This window comes from Dreissena polymorpha, chromosome 2 (assembly GCF_020536995.1).
Source record: "Dreissena polymorpha isolate Duluth1 chromosome 2, UMN_Dpol_1.0, whole genome shotgun sequence".
Classification (NCBI taxonomy): domain Eukaryota; kingdom Metazoa; phylum Mollusca; class Bivalvia; order Myida; family Dreissenidae; genus Dreissena; species Dreissena polymorpha.
In genome coordinates this window covers 107,892,447-107,904,509 of record NC_068356.1, presented here as the reverse complement: position 1 = coordinate 107,904,509, position 12,063 = coordinate 107,892,447, and positions in this window count along the sequence as shown.

The following is a 12,063-nucleotide window of genomic DNA, read 5'->3' as shown; positions in this document are numbered from 1 at the left end:
TTGAATGTCAAGAAAAGACCACCGAGCTCTATTGTCCATGGTAAGTTCCATGGAGAAAGAAGGTAAGCACCACAAAATTGGTCTACCCTGGCGCGACAATCAAGTAAGCTTGCCTAACAACAAAGCATTAGCTGTTGCGCGTCTTGAGCAGTTAAGCCGCAAGCTATCAAGAGACCGGAACTTACATGCACTGTTTAGTGAAACAGTGAATTGACAAGGGCTATGCGAAACCTGTGGAAAACTCCGGTTAAATTAAACCGACAAGAGTATGATACCTCCCACACCACCCAGTGTGCAACCCAAACAAACCAGGTAAGGTTAGAGTAGTGTTTGACTGCGCTGCAAAATATCGAGGTGTTTCGCTGACTGATAACCTTTTACAGGGCCCTGATCTCGCGAATAGCCTGGTGGGTGTGCTAATAATATTCCGGGAACAGCCGATAGCCCTAGTTGCCGATATCGAGGCCATGTTCCATCAAGTGAAGGTGAGTGACAAAGACAGGGATGCTCTACGATTTCTTTGGTGGCCTGGTGGAGATATTGAGCAGTCACCTGGTGAATACTGTATGACTGTGCATCTTTTCGGAGCGACGTCATCACCGAGCTTTGCTGCGTACAGTCTGAGATGCACTGCCAAAGGGAACGCATCGCAATTCAGTCAGGAAACGGTAAGGACAGTAGAACGAAATTTCTACGTAGATGACCTATTGAAGTCTGTTCCTAACGCAAAGACGGGTATTGCGTTGTCGTTAGAACTCAGAGACATACTTTCTGAAGGTGGGTTCAAGCTGACTAAGTGGATTTCTAACGATCAAGAAGTCTCTAACAGTTTTCCGGAATCTATGAGAGCAGACAAGTGCATCAAGGTGGACCTTGATAATGACAAAAAGTTTGAGCGTGCTCTTGGGTTGCAGTGGTATGAAGAGAAGGATAAGTTCATATTTGATGTTGATCTTCCGGACAAATGTCACACTCGTCGAGGCATACTTTCAGTAGCTAGTTCATTGTATGACCCACTTGGACTTTAGGGTGGAGCTTATTTTTTAACTTTTGAAATATGATCTTCTTATCCTCTTATTTTGTTCATATGTATGAAAAAACAAATCTGTTAAAATATTACCGCAATAGAACAATATTTAGAGGTAGCTCAATGGTTGTGAAGTTTCTAGAAATCTAAACATGCAGTGTTGTACGACCTTTTTGGTACGCTAAGTGCCCAACTGCCCATATAATAATTCTTGCAATAAAATAAAAGCCCATTCTTGAAACGCCAATCAGATTGGCATTTTCATATTCACATCACAACTATTCATCATTAAAGTTGAATAACAAGTACCAATAATCTAGATGTTTATATATTATTGTTTTTTCCAGACTTCTATGCTGACTTACAGTGTTACAGTGGTTACTGCAGCAGAGTTGCTTGAATCATTGATGTGACATGTTGTTATTTTAATTCTTCTGCATGAAATGTTTTAAAGTTGATTTATGTCATGTTGGTGCTTGACAATTGCTGTGTCACCTGGTGTCCAGCCTAACCTTAAATATGACAATTGGTAAGCAAATAATACAATTAATTTTTGTTTGAAATGCTTTATATAAGAAATATTAATATGAGATAAACAACATTCTACACCCCAAATTAATCAGTAACTAAAGCTAATTTATTACATGTAAATGGTCAGATTTGCCATTTGAAATGCGGCAAGGTCCTGTCTAGTGTGAACAAACAAATACAGAAGCCAAAGAGCTGCAAACATTAAGGCCAAGTTTCAGGGTAACAGTCCTCTTGTTGTTAAAGATGAATGGGAAACTGATTCCTGATCTAATTGGGAAGGAGAAGGTTGATGGTCTCCCTATATTGGTTTCAGGACAAGGCGTGTCTCAGCTACTTACAGTTGCCAAGCTGCCATCTGGAACTGGTTGGGCTCAGGCTTCTGCTGTCTTTGGAGCCATTCAAAACTGGGTAATAGCGGATAGGATCCGGGCTATGTGCTTTGACACCACCAGCTCAAATACAGGTCGAATTGCTTGAGCATGTGTCCTTCTTGAGCAGAAGCTTGAAAAGGAGCTCCTATTGCTAGCTTGTAAGCACCACATTATGGAACTGATAATTGGTGCAGTGTTCAAAGTATGTATGGGAGCCACAGCTTCTGCAGAAGTTCCACTTTTCAAACGGTTTCAGGAATACTGGGGATTCATTGACACAGCAAAGTTTGAACCGGGCATCGCAGATGATCATGTGGCTGGTCTTGTTAGAGACGTGCGAGAAAGTACCATTGAATTTGCCAACAAACAGAGTCTGCCAAGAGATGACTACAAAGAATTTTTAGAACTTGTGATTGTGTTTCAAAGTAAAAACTTTGTTATTTAAAATAAAGTCAGAGAGAAACTCATAAACGTTGTGAAATTTGTTGATTTTTTACCATTTAAATAAATTTTGAGGCACTTAACACAATAATTTATTGCTGTTACTTTGAATAAAGTTTTTTTATATGATATCGAACAGATTCGAGGGGTGAGATGGGCAAAAATATGTCTTTAATTTTTTAATGCTTTTTAAGCTCCACCCTATTGGACTTGTGGCACCTGTTACTCTCATCCCAAAGCTAGCTTTACAGAATGATTGCCGACAAAAGCTACAGTGGGATGAGGAGATGTCGTCCACGGACATTGATAAGTGGACCCAGTGGCTAGATTGTTTACCTGTATTGTCACAGGTAAGTATTGATAGATGTTTCCAGCCAAAAGGAGTAGATGGATATTCGGCAAAGGTAGAATTACATATGTTCTGTGACGCATCCGAGCAAGCGTACGGAGCAGCCATATATATTATTAAGATATACGATGCCATCGGTAGCTGCAAATGCAGTCTTGTTATGGGCAAGTCTAGGCTAGCACCCATTAAAGCAATGGCGATACCAAGATTAGAGCTAGCTGCAGCTGTCGTAGCTGTAAAGTTATATCAGTTTGCATCGCAAGAATTGGATTTGAAGGTTGATGACAAGTATTTTTGGACAGACTCAATGATAGTTTTAGGATACATTAGAAATGAGTCTAGACGTTTGAAGACATTCGTAGCGAACAGATTAGCAGCGATCCATGATGTAACTAAGCCAAATGACTGGAGGTACGTTCCGACTGAAATGAATCCCGCTGACTTAGCGTCTAGGGGATTATTTCCATATGAGAAAGACAAACTCAACATTTGGCTGAACGGACCGGATTTCCTGCTGAAAGGTAAGTCCGACTGGCCATCAATACCACAACCAGTAGCCAGGACGATATTGAGGTAAAGCAGGACCGTTATGCGCACGCGACACAATTGACACCCGATAGCGGGCTTGATAACATGTTGAATAAGGCATTCCGACTGGTTTACGCTGCAGCGGTCGGTAGCCTGGCTTCTCAGATTCAAGGCATATCTCATTCAAAAATATTTACGACAGAAAGAGAATGTCTGCTTAGAGGTTAAGCACTTGACGGTAAGTGAAATGAGGGCTGCGACAAATGCATTTTTGTCACTTGTACAAAGTGGTGAGTATAGCAGCGAGATTATTAGTGTTGTGAAATCAGGACGGGTTCTAGAGAAAAGTTCGATGGCAAAGTTAAGACCGCTTTTCACAGATAATTTGCTAAGAGTGGGCGGTTGTCTTGAGAACGCTGACTTGCGCAGTGATACTAAGCATCAAATAATTTTGCCAGGTAACCACCACGTAACACGGATCCTTATCAAGGCATACCATGAAACAAACACTCACATGGGTGCTCATCATATGTTGTCGTTGATGCGACAAAAGTATTGGGTATTGACAGGTCTTAAGACGACTAAGTCTGTTTTGAACAAATGCATGATTTGTAAGAGACAGAAACGACGTCCTGAATCACAACAAATGGGTCAACTTCCAGTTGAAAGACTGGAGCCGGACAAACCACCGTTTACGTACGTCGGTGTAGACTTCTTTGGACCAATGTACGTCAAATCCGGCAGGAGGCAGCTGAAAAGGTACGGCTGTCTGTTTACTTGTTTATGTTCTAGAGCGGTACACGTTGACATTACGCACAGTCTGAATACCTACTCTTTCATTGCTGCGTTACAGCGTTTTGAGAGTAGACGAGGCAGACCGGAGAAGATTTTTAGTGACAATGGGGCAAATCTGACAGCAGGTGAAAGGGAACTGCGTGAATCGATACGGCAGTGGAATCAGAGTCATATCTCTAAGCATTTGAACCAGAAAGGTATTGCATGGCATTTCAATCCTCCATATGCAAGTCATATGGGAGGAGTTTGGGAAAGGTTGGTTCGATCATTCAAACAGGCATTGAAATCTGTTTTGCATGAACAGCTTCTTTGCGAGGAAGCCCTATCAACTTTGGCTACCGAGGTTGAAAATATATTGAACGACCGACCAATTACACAGGTAAGTGATGATCACCGTGACCCGCAAGCTCTCGCCGAATACATTGTTGTTGTTACGACCGAATAGGTGTTTCCCTCTAGGTGTATTTGACAAGACCGACAATTATTGCCGACGGTGGTGGTCCAGTACTTGGCCAATATCTTTTGGCGTCGCTGGCTTAAGGAGTACCTCCCAGCCTTACAGGCAAGATCAAAGTGGCAACACAGCAGGCGAAATCTAGCTGTGAATGACATTGTGTTTGTGTGTGACGAGAACTCTTCCCGTGGACATTGGCCCTTGGGAATTGTGCAGGAGGTAAGCAACGGCAGAGATGGTCTTGTGCGGACATGCAAGGTCAGAATTAACGGAACTGAAAAGGTAAGGCCAGTGACACAGCTGTGCTTATTAGAGCATGCTGCCTAGTATTGTCACAATATCATTATAGCCTATGACGTCCTTTTTTGTAGTGTAAAAGGATAGTTGAAACTTAGTTCAGTTGTGTACTTAAAGTAGTTAGTTATGTATTCATTTGTGTTGTGTATCTGTATGAAAATTGTTTATGGACATAGTTGGTCATAGCTAAGTCTCTTAAACTATTAAAGTAAAATGAACTTATATGGTAAGTTCATTGGGTGGCGGTGTTAGAGACTAAGACTTGCAGGAACCACCTACCATGGGTGGACATATAAATGGGCGTGTTGTGTTCATTTCCCATGTCTGCCAGGACCATAATTTTTAATTAAAATGACAGTTTCACCGAGCTGCTACCTCTGCTAGTGTCACTGTTGTTGTTAGAATAAACAGACAAAGGGCATTCCAAGGTGAGCAGGGATGCTCCATATAAGGCAAAAGTTATAATTAGATCTGATGTTTAGGGACCATTCTTGAACGTTGATTGGTCAGGCCTAGAACTCATGCATATTAATTATTTTAATTTCTTTTGCAAGTCGCCCAACTCTTCAGTGTACTTAGAACCTCGAAACAAGTAGGTTGGTCACTCATGTGCTAGTAGACTCTGAAACTAGTGGGTCTGGCACGACTGTTAATCATTTTTTGGGGACTACAGATAGCAATATGCAGTAAGTAATATTTTGTTAGCTCTTAATTGTCAGTTTTATGAAAGAAATAATTTTCCTTATCGAAAGTATTCCTAATATTTTATCAGTAAATTTTTGATATCTTAATAAGATGAGATTTTTTGGTAAAGGGCAGGAAAACCACAAATAATGTTATATGTTAATTGATTGATATGTATGATCTGTATGAATGTACAATTCATGAGATTTTGTTTGTATCATGACCTATACAACCTTTGTTAAACCATGTATTTTATATAATGCATGCGTCTGATTGAATGTTGTACTATGTCTAGGTAACTTTGTTATTTGCAGATAACCGTCTTAACGTCTTCGAGCCTTAACGTCTTAACATCTTCGTCTTCTGCACGTCATTTAACATCTGTTGGCGTCAATCAATAAAGTGAAGAATTTAATTATACAAGACGCGTGTGTTGATTTGTCTTCTTAGCCCCCAAAAGGTGATCGCGAGTTGTGTCTCTATACTCCGTGGCACAGTTATTGCATAATTTAAAGTTACTGCGAAAGGAACTTGACAATTATCGCATAGGAAGAGTTACTGCGTAACTTCAGTTTTCCTACAGTTATGTTTCATGTACATTTACATTATACAAATTGAAAAAGTCAAGTCAACTGTAAGGTACCTTGACATTATTTACTTCAATTATAAAACCATGGAATATGAAACAATGATAGTGAAAGCATACAGTTCTGACACAAATATGTACTACTTTTCATGATTGATCGTGAATGTATTCACATTAGCCACAATACTATACAAAATATAATAATGTAATAAATATGCAAATGTTATCTTCTGCGTATGCCTCTTGAAAAACGAATTGCTGAATAACTGTGTTTTTTTCTTACCATGTTTATTAATGTTAAGAAACACAGGGAATCCATATGGTGAAGAGTAAAACACAGAAGTATGCAGCTGCTACCATCCCACATTCTAAATTAAACAAGAACGTTTTACACGAATGACAAGGGATATCGTCAATATATTTTTTAACAATTCAGACAAGATACAATATATTTCTTCTGTTTCTTCAAGTTTAAAATCAGATTTTTTATTATTTTCAATTAAAAATAAAATTGGAAATAAGACGCATGTGAACATGTCACTTAATTTTAGCTCACCTGAGCACTAAGTGTTCCTATCTTGGTTGCGTGCGTGCGTTCGAAAACTAGGCCAGACGGTAAAATGTTATTTAAAACGTGATAACCCTCTATAGGCCACATGAATTCGTCTTGCAAGACCGAGGTCGAATATGAATCATAACCAAAAGTATGTCACGAGGTCATGTCTTAGAAAAACCTTGTAACCACTACATTTACCAAATGGATGACTCAATCTTGAAACACTGGAAAACATTTTAGCATAAAACCTAAACTATAATGCCCTTGGCGAAAGAAGCGAGTGCACAAGAAGAATAGCCTAGTACAGGTTCAAATTCTGACACCAAGAAGGTGAATAAAGTGCTTGTCCGATTCGAAGAGATAACTTATATAAACGCTCATATGTTAGGTTGCATATAGGTCAGTGTGATTAATAGTGACATTTGCTGTTCCCGGCTTTGGTGCAAAACTTACAAAGATGCCAGTATGGGGCAGCTACATCAACACGCTTTTTTTTCTGCGCAAATGATCACAAAAAAATACACCGCACACATTTCAACAGCTACTTATCGTGTTTAGAAGAAATAAACAATCGAAGTCAAAATTATCCGAACAGTTCAGAAGACTTAAGGAGATCAATGACGGGAGACAAAAGTTAGAAAATCTGCTTAAAAGCTAAATATAGTTCGGTTGACTTGAACATGTGGCGACTTTGATCAAATGTATGCAAATACGTTATGCCCGTTAATTTGTGTGACGGCTTTATAACTTGCGCTATTGATTACGCATTCTTGGTCTTTGGACCAAATACAAAAACCGAGTGATGCATAATGAAGGGAAAATAGTGCTAAATTGGAGCATAACGATACACGAGACAACGTGATTTTTTTATTGATTTTTAAAATGTATATAATGCATCGTAGTAATAAGTGCATTTGTAAAGTTTATACCGTTTTTTATATTAGTGTAATGTAAATGTTGAATGCTTTGCGATTATAATCACAAGACAATATAGTTTAAAGGCTTTATGGAGCACAAAATAATTTTTAAACTTAAAAAAAATCTTTTTGGTTTGCTTAGAGCAAGTATATATGATATGTCAACATTTTATTTTTGAAATCTCAAACCAAATCTTAAAAATGAATGAGAATTTGTTGCAACAAAATCATTAAATTGCCAAAGTTAACTTAAGTGACATATAGTTGGATTTGCTCATGTCCACAGGCACAGGTTGCCTATGCATGTCAAAGATCACTTTAATGACCTATAGTTGGCTGTTCCAAAGTTTGCATACATGACCAATGGTTTTCTGTTTACTTAGATGACATATGAAATGATATGCCATAGTTTACTTAAAAGACATGAATGGTTATGCCGAAGTTCACTTAAATGAACTATGGTTGGCTATAACAAAAGTTTTTTTTAATGACCTTTGAATAGCTATTCGAAAGTTTACTGAAATTACCCATGATTGACTGTACAAAAAGTTCGCTTGAATGACCTTTTATTGACTACATCTACGTTCCGTTAAATGACCTTAGATTGGGTGTGCCAAACGTTCCCTTAAATGACCTACGGTTTGACATTCCAAGGAATAATGTCCATGTATAATAACCAAGACCTACACTGTTTTAAATGAAAGTGATTGCACTTTTTTGTTTTTATATGATGTAACTTTGCAGGGCTATGACTCAAATACGATAAATATTTCAGCATGAAACTGAATGGGTGTATGTATATTAATAATATGATGTTGCGTTATGTAATTGTCACTTCTGTTGGCAACGCCTGTTGTGGCTAAGCAGTCCGATGCAGGAGTGGCAGTCTTTTTTGCGCGTGACGCACACAAAAGGGCTTGAAGCAGGAGGAAGGGCGGGCACGCTTTCGCAGGCTTTTCTTTCGAGTTGCATGTTTGGATCAGTTGATCTCAGCTTCCTCGATGCCGCTGTGTATTGACTGTCGCCTGACGGTGCAATCTTCGGCCAGAGTCTCTCAAGTGTCTGACACGATGTCGCAGGCTTTCAAGTCTCTCTTAACGGCATCATTGTACCTAAAGGCTGGGCGATATTACGTCCTTTGGGATTCATACATCGTCCTTTATGCGCACGTGTCCAAGTCGGCGGAGGCGACGTTGAGTAAGAAGGGCGAACATGATTTGAAACCAAGCACGTACGTTCTTGAATGTCTCTCTGTGGTCCTTTCACTTGATATTCAGAATGCGTTACAGGCACCGCATGTAACAGGCGTTGATGCGGCGTATATGTCGCGAGCGGTTCGTCGTCGACCACCTCGAGGGTATAGTCCCGATGAAGGGTACGTTGCTGACATCCTGGTCCATGGTGTTTGTCTTTTCAGGCTGACAGTAAGGCCAAAGTATGTGCATGCTTAAGCAAAAAGGGCCATGCGTCTCTGAAGGGCCTCCTCTGTATGCGCACCAAGAGCAGCATCGTCTTTAAACAGCATCTCTCTGACGAGGACTTCAGTTAATTTCGTTCTGGCTCGTAAGCGAATGATGTTGAAAAGCTTCACGCCAGACTGGTGTAAAGGTAAATGTCATCAGTAGAATAGTCAAAGATACTTAAGCAGCATCAAGAAGAAGATACCGAACAAGGTAGGTGCGAGCACACAAACTTGTTTGATGCCGCAACTGTTGGAGATTGGCTTTAAGGATGACCCGGCGAAAACAATGTGGGTCATATCTTTGTGGGAGGATACCACCATATTGCGCAGCTTGGAGGGCAGCTGATCTCCAAAAGGCAGAATAGTCCAGGTCTGCTGACCAAGTCGAAAGCCTTTGTAAGGTCGACGAGTACCTGGTAAAGAGGCATACCTTGTTCTCTGCACTTTTCTTGGAGTTGGCGTAATGTGAGAATCATGCCGGCGCAGATGACACACTTGGACTTGGAGTGAAGATTAGTGTTTCAAAGGTCTTAAGTCGGTTTACAACTATGCATGCAAAGACCTTATCAATCACGCTCAGCTGAGAGATGCCTGTGTAGTTATTGCAGTCACTCCGGTCACCCTTGTTCTTGTATACGGTGACTATGGTGGGATCTCGCATGTCTTGTGGTACTGCGCCTTCCTCCCAGCACAAGAGCAGATGATTATGCAGTGGTTGGGGTATGGCGTTCTTTCCGCATAAGATGGTCTCATGTGGGATGCCGTCAATTCCTGGCGCTATACCACAGCTCATAGTCAGTGGTTTGTGAATCTTCTTGGGAGGGACAGTATGTCAAGCTCTTCCATTACAGGCAGGTTACTGATGGCGTCGATGGCAGTAACAACATTTACCATTTGGGTATAGCACTGAGTAGTGTTCCGCCTCTCTTCATCTGTTGGTCGCCGTCACCTTCCCAGTAGAAGACTTGGGTATGGCGATCTTCTCGTCAGCTTGATATCGTGGTACATGCCACGCACAGTCCCACATCGGCTGGATTCTCTAGCGCAGCTAAAGCCAGCGTCGGGAGATACGTTGAACGTTGCACGGTGCCTTCCTCAAAGCTGATAATGTCTTCGCATTGAGGCGTATTGTAGGCGAGAAGAGCTAAGCGATTGGTCACGATGACTAGTTCGATTTCGTTGCGTTGAATCAGTCAAGATTTGTTTCCCTTCGTCTTTCCAAAGGCGGCAAGGGCGGCGTTGCATACGCTGACAAAGGGGCTCGTAAGTATACTATGCGATTAAGCTTCTCTCTCTTCCATAATATTTTGGTCGTTTCTGTCACCTACAAGCCGGTGGGTAAACAGTACAGTTCTGATACGTTCTTTCAGAATAGGTTTATATCAGCACTCACAGAAATCGTTCTCAATGTGAAAACATACCGGTAGTCATTTTGTGTAACATTATGGCCCGGGTTGTGATTAAAATCCATTTGTATTGATTACTCTTGTAGTAAAATAAGAATACTTTTATAAATTTTGCATATATCAACTTTGTATTTTTATTTTGTTCTCCTGGTAAAATTTACGAAGATTCGATTGCTCAAACTTTAAAGGTCATTTTAGCTACAGTCGTTCAACCATGAATACAATTTTTAAAGTTAGCACAAAAATACTGTTTCAAAATATTAGTTTTTTTGTATAACCGGGGAATGATACGGAATTGATTAACGGATCATGCGCATGGAAAAAAATGAAATATCGCTAAGGTAAAAATTAGATAAGTTCTTTCTCCAAAAAAAGATTACGTTGGTTGGCCAAACTTTTTTTGTTGTTGAACTTTAAAAAAGGTGTTATTTCTTCATTTAATATTGTTCTTCAAGACAGAAATTCCAAGTTTCTTTGTAACTACATGTATCTTTCTTTATGTGAAAAAGTTAGAATGGAGAATATGATCGATTGCACCGTAAATGATGGAAAATCCAATCTAGAATACAAAAAAATACAGTTGGCATTAGTATATTAGAGTCGGTCGACTTAGCAGAAACACACTTTTATTCCAAGCGTGATACTTTTATCAGTTATAAAACAATGCACTTAATTTACTCTACAAAACACGTTTTTAGCTCCACTGGACAGAGGCCTGCGGGGCTTATGTCATGGTCCCGTGTCCGTCGTGCGTGCGTGCGTCCTTGCGTGCGTTCGTGCTTTAACTTTTTCTTGAAACATCTTCTCCTAAACTACAAATTCAATTCTGATAAAACTTCTCACAAATGTTCCTGGGGTGAACCTCTTCAAATTTGTTCAAATTATGCCCCTGGGGTCAAATTTGACCCCGCCCCGGGGGTCACAAAAATGAACATACGCTTAAATAAGGCCTATTTTGTGCAAACTTTAAAAAGCTTCTTGTCCATAACCGTATGGCATAGGGCTACCAATTTTGGTATGTAGTGACATCTAATAGTTCTCTACCAAGTTTGTTCAAATTAAGCCCCTGGGATCAAATTTGACCGTTCCCCAGGGATCACAAAATTGAACATATGCTTATATAAAGCCTCTTTTGTGCAAACTTTAAAAACTTCTTGTCCATAACCGTAGGGCCTAGGGCTACCAAATTTGGTATGTAGTGACATCTTATAGTTCTCTACCAAGTTTGTCCAAATTATGCCCCTGGGCCCAAATTTATCCCTTGAAGGCTCCCATTAAAAAAGTGTTCAAGAAAATTTGATTCGTCACAAAAAAAAGTAAGGAGAATCCAACTTAAAAAAGATGTATCTATTAAAAGTATATTCTACCGATGTCATGAGCAATCGCCTTGTTTATAACATGACTGCCGCTAAGTCTATTACTAGCAACCTATCAGAGAATAGATCAGATACCTTATTTCAATATATGGCAATCCTAGTATTTTTCAAAAACAAACACGACAAGTAAACAACGTCAGATGGAAAAAGTTAAGGAAAGTTAGATCAAGCTAATTGTTTGTCATGATATCTCTTTACACCTCACGCCATATGCAAGTAGTGTTGCCATGATCACAACATCTTGATGAATTATAATTCAATTTTTTGTCTCATAAACATTTAC